The sequence below is a fragment of the Clinocottus analis genome, unplaced genomic scaffold (genome assembly GCF_023055335.1).
Source record: "Clinocottus analis isolate CAN_PGR_092001 unplaced genomic scaffold, fCliAna1.0.p SCAF_20, whole genome shotgun sequence".
NCBI classification, from domain to species: Eukaryota; Metazoa; Chordata; class Actinopteri; order Perciformes; family Cottidae; genus Clinocottus; species Clinocottus analis.
Genome location: NW_027175932.1, coordinates 10,138,074 through 10,150,728, shown reverse-complemented (window position 1 = coordinate 10,150,728; position 12,655 = coordinate 10,138,074). Strand labels below are relative to the sequence as shown.

At 43.0% G+C, this 12,655-nt stretch overlaps 1 protein-coding gene across 1 annotated transcript in view; it reads left to right on the top strand.

The window, feature by feature from the left end:
* LOC137791268 (serine/threonine-protein kinase pim-1-like) overlaps positions 1-12,655 on the top strand; it is a 34,292-nt gene that overhangs the window by 16,415 nt on the left and 5,222 nt on the right. The gene's annotated exons all lie outside the window — the stretch shown is intronic.

The following is a 12,655-nucleotide window of genomic DNA, read 5'->3' as shown; positions in this document are numbered from 1 at the left end:
TCGGCCTGCGACGAGAAGAAGCTCTTTCTGCATTCATAGAAAAAAACCTCCCCCCCCCCCGATCGTAGGCATCATTTTTCTCTTATTCTAGGTCAATCTCAAAAGGTGGTCAAGAGAGAAATAAAACCCGTCCGCTCCTACATCATCCATCCTGTGGCCTTGAGGTACGCCATGCTATTTATCTCTTTCCGACACTGCTTCACATTTTTCTTCATTCCAGTTACAGCCGTTCACTCGGCCACTGCGCAAATATGCAGTCTGGGCTCTCAACGTCCGGACGTAGCAACCTTTTTGAAAGAGTCTTAGTCAGGATGAGACGAAATGAGAGATACTTTCCGCGAGCTAATTTGTTTCCCTGCTCAATCTGAGGCACATCTCTTCTCTGTGATCTGATTTTAAACCCAAACAAACATGAACTGGAAATGTTTGCAAGCGGGCCTTTTTGAACAACATCCAGTCGACCTCCCATTGTCTGAGTGGGATGAAACTCCGAGCCATGAGACAAGGCTCTGAATACACTTCTGACAGCTACATCCAGTGTGCGGGGGGAGGACTGTAAATAATGAATTTGAAGATATTTCCGACTTGTTCTTCGATGATCTTTGTTTAAAGAAAAAAAAAAAGTATTTCTGACTGCTTCCTAATAATCTTTTGCATTCATTACCGATTCTCCCACGTACAAACGTCTCCTCTCTGGCAGATTTGTGACTCTGATCCAGGGGCGTAATCTGTGAACGGCTTTGTCAACATCACCGGCTGCCTCTTCGTGTTTATCGCTACATTCCAGGAAGACGGGGAGCGAAGAGGAAGAAGTGGGAGCAGCCATGAGAGGGAAGGACAGACAGCCCGGTGAATGAAAAGTCAGAGAGAGAGAGAGAAAGAGGAGTGGGGTAGTGCGACGACCAGAGGGGGGGGGGAGGAGGAGAAATCACTCAATCGTTTCTGCGGAGGGAAAGAGGTATGAATATTCCAATTTTACCCTGCTCATTAGAGACGGCTGCCTCTTCCTTTGGGGGAAAGCGCTGCTTGTGTTTGTTTCCAGCCTGATTATTTGCATGATGTATTCCACAGCTTTATACTCAGTGATGGGAGAAAGATGGCGTTCTGGCAGGCTGACAATGAGACCTGAGGGGCGCAGCGGCAGGCGCAGTCGGCTTTATTCGATGCAGAGTTCAAAGGCCACGCTTCTTTACCCCAAATTAGTCACCATTTCACAGTCGCTAAAGCCCCCGTTCGACAACTCCACTTCCTTGCACAGCTCACAAACAAGACGGCTTTCTGAGAGGTTGGGCCCACCGAGGGGAGATCTCTATTTTTGGGACATCCGCCTATAACCAATCATGAGTCCTTGTTGCCAACAGCCCGAGAAGACGGGCTCTAATGCATCCTCGATGACCCAAAGTCCTTTCATCTCCTGGTCATGTGGCGCGGAGACGATGGCCGCAGCTCAACCACTTGGGCGACATCACCTTATGGCGGCCGATAGTGCTTTGGCATTGAAGTGCTTTCTGTTGATGACATCGCCATCAGGGCTGGAGCTGCGAATAGGTTTGGAGCGAGACTGAAACATGTTCAGCCTTGTTGTCGAATAATATGGTAAAAAGACATTGACTTTGTTGTCAACTGTGACGGTCTCGGTGTTTGTCTTTTCCAGACATCTGATTCTTCCAACTACTCCAATTTAAAGAGTTTCTTCTATCATTTTAAACTGAATATTTGGGCGTTTTTGAAGGTTGGCCGGACAATTAGTATAGTATGCACACAATTTGTGCATACTACTTTGTTATTTCAGTGTGCCCTGAACTTAACTCTCTTGCTCATCTATGGTGATATGATGGTAACAGCTGGCCTGCATTCTGAAAAATGCAACCGGATGCAGTGGGACATCCTGGTATTTTAATGAACATTCTTCTGGCATTCTAAATAGTCTGGTCTTATGGGCATTGAAACGCAACTTATCCCCCCAAAAAATGGTCATGATGATCAATGGTGAAAGTAGTCATTAGTTGCAGCACTGAACCGCATAATGTCGACCAAAAGTTGCATTTTCTATGTCGCCATATGTTCCCCAAAACACACGTGTTCCAAGGTGACTCTGACGCAGAATCTACATTGTTTACTCCCTCCCCTGACAACACTCATGTCTGTGCTTCTTTTGTGCTCACATCCAAAGACCAGGCGATTCAAAAACATTGCCACGAACCGCATCTCCACCGCCGAGCGCCCGTTCCACCGACTCCGCTGGATGCCTTTAATGTGCTGCATAATGAAATGCGGCAACGAGCGTGCAACAGCTTTAATTCTAAATAAATACAAAACACGCGGTCGCGCCGCACATTGCATCATGGTGAAGCAGATTGTGCCTGATTAGGCTTCACACATGAGTGTGATGCCTTCTCAGCATGACATCCACCTTCCCGCGTCTACTCAACTCGCCACTCTCCGTTCGCCTCTCTCTCTCTCTCTCTCTCTCTCTCTCTCTCTCTCTCTCTCTCTCTCTCTCGCTCTCAGGTCGACTCCTCTCTCCGTGCTTCACTTACTTTCGCGGGTGAGCTCGCAGTCACATTAGCTCTGCGCAGTGACTTTGCAACTGAGACAACCCCCGTGGTGCATCGGCTATCTATAGATATTTAGCAGATGCACAAACTCTCGTCTGTTTGTGTTTCTGAGAGCGAGGCAGGGAGATATTTTCTGCGCGTATCCCCTCGCTAAATACACGTTTGACGTGTGCACAGAACGGCGTTACAAGATAAAGTGGTGTGGGTTCGTACGGCGGCTTGACGGCAGTTCAGAAGTGACAGACTATGAATCAGGAGAGACAGGAAATAAGAAAGAGCGAGACATAAAGGAGCAGCAGAGGTGGAGCGGGGAGGGAGCTGTGGAGGTGAGAAGGGGAGTGGAGGACGGGATGAGGCAACATTGGGAGGTGAGAGAGAAACAGGAAACTGTGTTCGGGGAAGAAGGGAATCACAGAAGATGTGGAGGGGCAGGGTTTACATTTATAGTCGATGTTCATCATACAAGGATGATACTTGCATGGTAAAAATGTGTCAAGATGTTAATAAGGATATTGTCTGATAGATATGGAACGCATGTCGAAAGTTGTGTGTAGAATAATCTAAATGAAGTAAGCTAGCGTTAGCTTTTGATTACAGCTAGCTTGGTAAGGCTTTTCTTCTGGCTCTTTCCAAGCTCTTCAACTATTTAATTAAAAAAAAGTACAGTAAACACACACAATAAGCTTGACGATAACCACAAACCTGCTACGTAGGAAGTTTGGATGCACTAGAGCTAGCGAGCCAATATGCTAGCATTTTTACTGCGAGCTAGCGACATTAGCTGTTGTAAATATTAAATATATATTATATTATATATATATATTAAATATGTATGTAACTTATGTATTGCTGATTGAAAAGAACCGGCAAGTTTACAGAAGGTGTGCCGCCTGCTGCCTTCACCTGCGTCTCCGTCTGTCGGCATCGCGTGACTTGCCGGTCGCTGTAGTTCCTTCGAGAGCCTCCAAAGATTAGTTGGACAAAGGAAACTCCCCCGACAAAAAAAAAGTTAGGAATGCGACCTAATTTCTCAGGCGTGTGTTCACGAGTGTGTGCGGTTAGGCCAAAGCTAATTCAAGGCATTGATGTACATTAAGCACATCTGACGTGCAGCTGTCAGCCTGACTCTCCATTATCCCACCAACACACACACACACACACACACACACACACACACACACACACACACACACACACACAGAGGTAGGTCTGGTGAACTCACCTGATCAAAGTCACTCATTCATGTCTCCCCCTCAGTCTCTCTCTCTCTCGCTCTTACCCTCTGTCACTTACACTCTTGGGAATCAGAAGGGGACACACACCTGCGGCTGGAGATGGCCTCGCTAAACAGGCTATTAGGATGCATTCAGGGACGACAGGGACGGCTTGTAATGCCTCTATAATCACAAAGGCCGTGCTTAGATCGACAGATTGCCGGGGATGGATGCATCTGCGCTGCATTCAAATCCAAATTTAAAATGACTGGTCTGATTTTTAATTAAAAATCTGAGGAATATTTGTTGCGGTGAATGATAATTGCCCGATTGAGGCAATTTTTCAAAGTCACTGTCAGTATAAATCATGTTCAACTAACTGAAATTGAAGTTTGCCCTTAATTCCAACTGAGCACACCCATTTGGCATTTCATTGTTGGGTAAAACAAAAAAAAAAACAGTTCAATGAGATGCTGATCTAGCTGAGAATGACATGTACAAGACAGCCACGACTCGATTTAGAGGGGCAGGAGGGGGACGGGGGGGGGCTCTATGGAGTTTAACTGAGCACGGCGGACGACATGCCTAAAGACTCTGAAGAGTTACAGCCATGAAACCACATAACCCTCACAGTATCAGATCCAAAATTGAATTTTCTGCTCCGTCGCATGTTGCTCGTTGAGATGGAGACGGGGCGAGCCGGGGAAGGGAAGAGGGAGCTTTCTTTGAATCTCTTAACCTTTACGGCTTGTTGCAGTATCAAGCCCCGCGGACAAGATCGGACGCTGACACGTTTGTCGAGGGATGACAAATTAGCTGTCCTTCCACATGCCTGATTGCCTGACCTTTATTCACTAAGTGGTGGTGGTGAGAAGGGGGCGGGGGGGTGACAGCGGTAAATGGTGCCCGTGTCAATGAGGGGCCTGCACAGGAAACGCACATTTCACCCTGACAAGCAGCAGTCACAACGAGCATGATCGACGTACCATCCGGAGCCGAGCATCTTAAACATGCCTTCTTCTTCTTGACCTCATTTTAGATTATATGTTTGTATTCAACTGCATTATGACGACTATATTATGTGCGTTAGAACGCTTAAGACTCTGTCAAACTACTTCCTCTGACACTCAGGAATCCATCGCCTCAAAAGTACTTAAAATTGGTATAAGAGGAGGCAGAGTTCCCCCAACTTTTTCTGAACTCTGAGCAAGACTATTTAAACAAGGCACTTTTAGGCAACTACATATGTTACAACATGCCCTTTTCGCAGCAGGTATTTTGCAATGCAATTGCAGGGTAGGTTTAATTGATTACATTAATTATGGCTCTGTTCCATTTAGGCGGGTCAGGTGCCTCCATGCTGGCTCACTAGAACGCCAATGACACACTTAAGGGAATTGGACCATAATCAATGCAATCATTTACACCTGAGTTTATCATATATGACAAATTTATGAACTGAAAACACATTATAAAAGAGTTCAAGTTTGGACAACACCCAAACTGGACAACACCCATGGCAGCAGCCTGTCGATCACAAGGCAGCCACGCCCTGAAGCATACTCTGCTCTCTTTCACTAATTGGAGCCATATTTTATGCTGTATTGAAAAAGGCTCTGGGATTTTAAACTCATCTTTACAATGTTTACTGAGGTAATAAACCAAGTGAGACGCCGGGTCATTTTCTCATCGGCTTATTTTTGCAACCCGAGGAGTCGCCCCCTGCTGGCCATTTGTGAGAATGCAGGTTGAAGCTTCTTCTGCCGCCTGGCGGTTCTACGGGTTTAATGTCTTCTCAGGAGGCTATTGTGTTTTTAGGAACACAACATCCATATTAAAAGATCATTTATATTGTTGGATGTTATTTAGAAATTCTTTGAGGGGATTCACTGAACAGAATGATGTAAACGCACAACAAAGAAAAAAGATGAATCTGATGAATTTGTTATATTTAGACTATTTTAAAAGCATATATATATATATATATATATATATATATATATATATATATATATATATATATATATATATACAAAAATAGATATTGCCATGAAAAAGAAAATGTTAGGATTACAACCTGTTGTCAACTCAAACGTCTTTCCACTTGTTAAAATAATTATCTAAGTATAGAGTTTCAGACGTTTGATTATTTTAATGTTTTTTTATGAAAATAGAGTAATTCATATTCCATGACTGCAGGCTGACAAAACTGGTCATAATGATTCACAAAAGCAAATGTAAGCAGGGACAGCGGTGACTACTTCCCTCTGATCACTGGGGACGTTGCCCTTTCTGCATTAAAGGTATTTCAAAATGAAACGTGCAACTGCTTGTGTATTAATAGAAGTAGCAACGTCTTACAAAACATGTCAAGAAGACGACACAGACGTTAATATTCTCACATTATATTTTTTAAAAACATGTCATTGTTATTATTCATGTATATTATAGAGTTTTAGATGGTCCATTTCCTTCCATCGCTCCCACTGGCTTGCTGATGCTTCACTACCTAATACCTGCACCATAAAGATGCAGGTAAGCCACTGCCATGACAACATCCCACCCACCCACCCACACACACACACACACACACACACACACACACCCACAGTAAATGCCAGCTTTCATCTTGATCATGCTGAGCATGCTCACTCATCCAACATGTTAATGTCATACGATGGCCATGACTGACATGAATGCTGTCCAAGCGTATGTGAGCGTAACATGAGCGACCAAAACTCTCTCACACACACACGTACACACACACACACACACAATAAAAGTCTCAAACAAGAAATGTGGCATAAACCATTTTTCGTGGATCAAAGTTATTTATTGTAGTTTCACACCCTTTTAATTCAGCATCAAGTTAATCGAAAGACAGCAAATGAGCTATTTTTTTTATGTACTTGGAAAGAGCAGCGACTGACCAGGATCATGGAGACTTGGCAGCCTCTGTCAGTGTTACTTCAGTTATTCATTTTAAAGACAGTGTGAACTGAGAAGGTCTCTCCGGGTTGGTGCTGAAGAGAAAATGGACAGCGGAGGTGTTGTATCACATAATTATATTAAAAAAATATATATATGTAACTGCACGTTTGAAGGCAACTAAAGTGCGATGAGGGCACACGGTAACACAACTAAAATGTTAGAATTGAGAGTCACCAAAACAACACACATTTTTTTTAAGCAAACAACTCATAATTTCTTATATAATCAATTTTGAATTATAATGAACTGTTCAGGCAAACAGACAAAAAGTCGTAATCCTTCAAATGCAACGCTTCATTACCGATAGGTTGAAAACTTTTATCAATGTATTCTAAATACGTTGAATAAATAAGACAAACTAAACCTGAAGTGAATGCTTCAATGGACAAGAATGGGATGCAAAAACAATTAAACATTTTTGCAAATTGAAAACCATTTTTGTTTGATAAGAGCATATCTAGCTAATGGCCGCCACGCTGCACGCGCTCATACAGCGCTGATAACGCCGTCTCTGCAGACGACACAACACTGTGAGCGCCGTCAGAACGTTCGCTGTCGTGTGTTTGCTTTTAGCACTAGCCATTAGCACCGTTAGCTACAAGCAGCCATGTTGAGAGCTGTTGAGAGGCAATTGAAACGCTGCCAGTCTTGTGTTTTGCACGTTCAAACAAGATGTTTTGATCATTTTATTAGCTGCAAACTTTTAAATGGTGTTGGCATCTGCTTGTTGTCTTTTATGTATTAGTTTTTAACCGGTTCATTTTGAGAACCTAATATGAATTCTGTTTATTTATTTTAGAATCTGATTTGCATTCACCAAATGAAACAAGAAAAGAAAAACCTTTTAGTCTGACTGTTTTGGCATAGAAGCAAAAACATAAAGCAAATATTTTTGCAGAATCAAGGTCTGTGATATGGAGAAAGAAATGTGTTCACACGCAACTGTTATTAACTATTAAATATTGGTCATCAGGCAAAAATAAAAGCCCCTACAAATGTTAAAACCAAAGCTATGCTCTTGTCTTCTAGACATTGTACAGTACATAATGGATTTCATATCACAGGCGTCTAAGCTGTTTGAATGGCTGACTATAGGTCAGTTTCCAGTGAAATATTAGATGAATACATCTGGAAGAGAGCAGTGATCATGAATATATTGTGAAGTTTTAAAGTGCCATTTCTCATCATGGCGCACAAACCAATCCGTCAAGCACAAAGTCTTTCAATTAAATCATCAAACTCTTTCAGAAAAATAAGAGAAGATACTAAGTTAAAAGTAAACCAGCGAGAAGTTGAACTTCTCACAAGAACCACAGCTTTTAAAGGATTGCAGGGATCCACGTCGGACAATAATGGATGTGAAGCTTCAACAGAACTCTGAGGTTACGTTTGGTGACCATGAACACACAAAACTGTCAAATTATCCCCAAACAAACAGGAGGTGGAACCGATGGTGCGATCCTTAACCTTGACTTTTCTCTGTCCTTCCCTTGTGCAAGTCTAAAGGTTGCACCGTGTGCTCCTATGCTGCATGTTAAGCAGCACCATCCAGAGTAAACTTTACCCAAGTGCATCGTCTCTTACCTAATTGAGTTAGAGGATGCCATTTCCTTTGAGAACAGGACATTAAGCTTCCCTCTCAGGGAATGACGGAGGAAAGTAAATCGCTTTTAATTAGAATAAACCTTAAGATTAGATCTGGCCTTTCCCTCACCGTCATTTGCATAGCGGCTCTCGATGCGATCCAGGCGCCTCGCGGCTGATAAGTGGGATTTGGAGATGAGAGAAGGGGAGAGGTGCTCCGACTGTTCAACAGGTGACTTGGAAATACCTTTCTTTATTACAGGACATAGATTTTATGGGGTTAGATTACGTTTCCAGATTTAAAAAAAAACATTTGAGATATCTTCAGCAAAAATTGGGACGTCTAAATGGCCTCAAACGTGTTTTTTATTGTTATTATTCTGACCAAAGCAATGACTATTTCAATTATTAATGAATCAGACAAGTGTGGTCCATATTAATCGATACACAATTTGGTAATGCACAAAAGGGAAGAACGCCATCACAGTTTGTCCAGAACTCCTAATGGCGATGATCAAATTAGTTGCGGATACATTTTCTGATACACAAGGACATGTTCATACACCCTGCTTTAAATATTAAGTTGTGTCTGATAAAACTAAAATACAACATTTAGTAATCTAGTCAGGATTTAAAGCACTCATTGTGAAAGTCATTGTGAAAGTCAGTAAAGTGTATTTTTGATGAAATTATTTTATCCTCACACACTGTAAATTGAATTGTTCTTTGCACTAAACTGCTCACGCACACACACACACACACACACACACACACACACACACACACACACACACACACACACACACACACACACACACACACACACACTTTTAAGTCAGTGTGTGTCACACATTTGCTCACACTCAACAACTGGGAGAAACTGCATTAAAAACACCTTCATCGTGAACTTCCTCACGCTCTGAACCTCTCTATCACGCGGTCTGCCTCTCCAGTGACAGACAGCGGAGCGTCGACAGCAGGAAGGACCGCCCTCCTCCGCCGTCATCTTCATCAAATGAAGGAAGCCAGCCATGTTATATTTAGTGGAAAATGATCCCTCTGCCACTTCATCTGTTAGATCTCCAGGAACATCTCAAAGAGGCTTAGAGGTGTCTGTATGACAGTTGGCAGCCGCAGCGGTTTAACCTGCAGCCCTTTTGTGATGGGACACGGACTTTCTAACTATAAGTGTGCAGCGAGACGAGGAGGGCTGAGTGTGAGGCAACAAGGAAGGGGGCGGCTGAACGGAGCAGAGCGGAGGCAAGTGAATGAACCCCCACTGAGGGAGATGTGAGGGGACGTGTCCCAATCTCCTCTCATTCAGAGGTGACAGTCCATCTGTCACCACCGTGGAAGTCCGCAGGGGGATCAATGTCTGCTGAGGTGGCCAAAGCAAAAGCTATCTGCATCCACATTAGTATTCCTCTGCGGTGGGGCCCGGGCCGTCTACAGCATCGGGCTCCCGGTGCAAACCGGCAGCGCAGGTGCCGCGTCGATAGATTGATAAGACAAGCCAGACATGGCCCTGGAGAGCACGCTGCCGGACAAGTGATTTAACCCCCTCTGGGATAAACTTTTAAGATCTCACACGCGCCGAAAGAGAGCACTTTCACACATACATGCATACATAACGCATGCAAATGTGGGTACACACAAAAACACACGCACACGCACACGCACACACACGTATTCGCCCACACTGAGAGCAGATATGGACATCTTACAAGGATGAATGGCCAACTCGCGAAGGACGGCAGGACAGCGTAATAAAAGCCAGACGAGGCATTAATCCTCCTTGTGGGCTTCGCTGATGTCTGCAGCATTATGGCAGGCCACTAACATTTGTCACGTCTCAGCTGTGTGAGGCGGGGGGGGAGTAAAGGGGTCTGTGTTAAGTGTAACGCTAAATCACAACTATGTGCTTGGCATGTTGTGTCATCATTATAATACTGCAGCTCTGAGGTGGTGGGTGTTTGTTTGAATACAACACAAGCTTTGTTTTTCCTGCATTGTGAAGTCTTTCTTATATCTGTCTAGCAAATGTGAAGCTACAGCTACCAGTCATTTAGCTTCTTGTGTGTTAGCATAATAACTAGAAACACAGGGACTCTCCGGAGATGGTGTTTCGCTAAAGCTAAGCTAACCGTCTCCTTGGAGCTTCACATTTAAAGGAAGGAGTTGGAGTTTAAATACGCTTATTTAATTATTTGCTAAGAGTTCGACGAGAAGACCAACACCGCTCAGTTTAGTACAACGATTCGAAACAAGGGGGATTAGCTAGCCTGGCTAGCTAGCCTGGTTCTGCCCAATGGGAACAGAACTTGCCAACCAGCACATCCAAACCTCAGCAATGAACGCGTCATGTCTCGATGTATTATTCACCAATCAGCGAGTCACCTGGCAACAGCTCGTCCAACAGATTTAACCACCATTAAAATATGAATTGTCCCTGCTGTTTTCGGACAGATTCAACGGGTATGGTGGTTGGTTAGGGCGGATTTTGCGTCCTTTTGACATGCTAGCTGTTCTCCCCTGCTTCCAGTGTTTATGCTAAGCTAAGCTAAACACCACTTCTGAGCTTTTTGGCAAAAATATCCACTTGATCGGCACAATATTTCTGATAAAAAAAAAATCAATCAATAAAGTCACTTAAGGTTAAATGACTTATGTTGCATTTAGTCAACATTTCCTCCTCCCCTTCAAAGAGCAAGCAGGATTCAGTCCCGTTAAGAAATGCCAACTAAATCCTACATCGTATAGTCCATTTGTTTTTAGTAAATGCAACATAACTGATATTTGCTTAAGAGCATGTTGTAACAATCACTGCTCCAGTCTCTTTCCCCATTCATTCAAATTACTTTTGTGGGACCGGTTGACATAACTAATCTGAGACAGTAAAACGCCATACTGCTGAAGTGTCTGTGAACATAAAGTGTGAGTCTCAGGGGGCCATAAATCAGTCTAACAAATCAAACTGATGCTGTAGCTTCCTATTTAGCGTACGGACATGTGAGCGGTATAAATCCCCTCATCTCACAAATCTTGTCAAGGAAACGTATAAGTCTATTTCTCAAAAATGTTTACTTTAAACCATTTTTTTTTACAATGTTAACAAGTAAACATTCAATGTTGATGGTTATTCAAGCAACAAGGGTAACTAAAGAACTAACCTTTGTGGCTTCAACAGGGCCACGGGCTACAATACTTAGGTACAATTTTTCATTTGATTTTCTAGGCCAACTCTGTCAGCACTGTTAATAAAAAAATAAATAAAGTGAGCACTCCATTTCATGAGTGAAGATGACCTTTACAGAGCTCAGGCTTCATTGACGGGATTTCAAGCCACCAATTAGCACTCTGGTTTCTGCTCTGGTGCGATCTCAGTCTCTAAGAGAGACGCACACATTCATTCAACAACATCCGCATGCAAAGCAGGACTCATGCAGGACCTGCTCAACAAACAAACGGATACCAAAGGGTGCTCTTCAGGTAGAGGTCGCGTTGTATTAGGAGTAAATTGCGTGGCAATGTGGTAGTTTTACATTGGGTCGCTTTTGAACTACACACATAGAACTGTGGTGAGGCACTGCAGCATTTACATTGACATAAAGTATATAAACATTAGGTTTAAAAGAACTAATAACAAAGGAACTGTACAAAACAGGCTCGATGTAGGTCTTCAAGTCCGATTCACGGCACCTATGAAAAATGACGAGCAACAAATGCACACATGCACTTCGAGGATTATGCCACAGTAAGCACACTAACAATGTGGTCAAGGGCAAGCATAATAATGAATTGATTGTCCTCTGAGTGTCATAATGAATGTGAATCAGACTATGCAGCGTGCTTTTAACAATCAATAAGGCTATGAATTGCCACCGCCATCCGAGTGATTGATTATATTCATTTCTAGTTAAGCATAATGCAGGGTTAGATCAATTATGAATATATTCTGTAGTCTCATAAATAAAGCAAACATCAAATGAAAGATAAAGGTTTAAAAAACAACTCTCCTGACCGAGAGACAGAGAGAGAGAGAAAGAAAGAGAGAGAGAGAGAGAGAGAGAGAGAGAGAGAGAGAGAGAGAGAGAGAGAGAGAGAGAGAGAGAGAGGGAGGAAAACTATTTTGAAATTAATTTCCAAAGAGTTGTCAATATTCCTGAAGTGTGGCACATGCAGCGCTAGCTACGGTGCTGCATTAAGCTTTCATGAAAGTGAAAGTTAATTAGATATGATGACTGAACTCCCGGGATCGTAATTAGCCGAACTGCGTGACTGCTCTCCTGTAATTAAATGTCATTTTCC